Below are 1,653 nucleotides of genomic sequence, written 5' to 3'. Positions count from 1 at the left end.
GCATCTTTGCACAAAACAGCCCATGCAGCGCTTAATACTGATTCAGTCATCTCTAGAGCATCCTTAGAAAATTCCCTTGTGTTTCCTTCTTTCATCCGTAAGGTTGAAGGAAGAGAAAGTGAAGTTCCTTAGAGGATGATAGTTTCTCAAATCTTGGAGTCTCCTGTGAGTGCAGAAAGTATTTCATCATAACTGTTTCTGGGAATTGTTTGTCACTCTAACACTTAAATATTTTCTGCACAGAGGAGAGAGGGTGAGATGAGTAAGTAGCTCAGAGAACTACAGGAGTAATTCATCATCTGTGGGTTCTTTTCAAAATGTGTTCAGTGTAATCTATCAGAGAAGAGGAACATTCAACGTGTCACCAAAAGACAGAAAACAGGTGAGGTCACGGCTCAGTATTTAGAAAGTGATGTGACATACTGGAGTAGAGCATTACATTAGCCTGTGTTCCTTTGAACATGGGTTCTTCTTGACACCAGGTTCATGCCATTTTAATATTTTAAAAGGAGACACAGGTCATCTGGCTTTTAGGTATCTCGTTGTATGTCTGAATTTAGAAAATTCTAGAAATGAAAAGTTCTGTAGAATGTGTGTTCTCCACCCATGTGTTTCACAGATAAGCAAGCTTCACCTAATGTAGCCATACACCAAGATCAAAGTGCTAATTAGAGGAAAACATACAGGACTACAATTAGGATTTCCACACCTTTACTCCAGTATTCTTTTCGTATACACTTGAAAAACAGGTGATACATAGAAATCTAAAATATATTTTTCCTGTATTTACCTCCTTAAGATAATACTTTTCCTAGACAGTGTATTCCATTTGCTATGGAATAATCGCTGAACATTTTTTCTAGGAGTTACAAATGCACACTCATCTACTGAATGTAAATATCTATATTTACAAACATTGGCCAAATACACGAAGCACTTAGCACATGACAGTCATTGAATTCAGCACTTTGTAAATATTCTAACCAATTTTAACAGAAAGTTATTATGATTTAGGCACTTTAACTGCAATTACAGATGAAAAACTATGAATCCAAGGAGATGAGTATTGTGCTGGAAATCATTACTAGTAAATGGTAAAGCCTGTATTTGTCCATCCAGCATAAAAGAGAACAGGCAGGGTGATTTATGATTAGAGAAGCACCTTCTCATACATTGCCTGGACTCTATAAAGGAGGTGAGAATAATTTTCTAATCACATTCTCTGTTGAAGAAATTAACTGACTGGCACATACTGTGCTGCAGATTACAGCGCTGATGGCTGGTGCTGTGTTCTTCAAAGTATCTCCTACTCTCCTAAAAACTGCAGTCTGGTGTCACCCCTGCATTTCAATGATTGACGTCTGGGTCTGTTTCCTCATCTATAAAATGATAAAGTTGTCCAAATGGGTCCTTCCATTTTCAACAATAGGATTATTTTCTCTCTTGCTAAAGTGGTTGAACATACTGACAAATGATTGACCACTCTCTTTTTTCTGTTTTGTTTTGTTTTCGTTTTTCCTGATGGGTTATTTTCAAATTCCTACATGAAGCAGTAGGGGGAAAATGAACACAGCACTCTATGGGAAATTGATGGTTCCAGATTCAATGTTTAATTCTGCAACTAACTCACAGGGTGACTTTACAAGTCCTCTT

This window comes from Propithecus coquereli, unplaced genomic scaffold (assembly GCF_000956105.1).
Source record: "Propithecus coquereli isolate 6110/MARCELLA unplaced genomic scaffold, Pcoq_1.0 Scaffold202, whole genome shotgun sequence".
Classification (NCBI taxonomy): domain Eukaryota; kingdom Metazoa; phylum Chordata; class Mammalia; order Primates; family Indriidae; genus Propithecus; species Propithecus coquereli.
Note: the sequence above shows the minus strand (reverse complement) of the source record.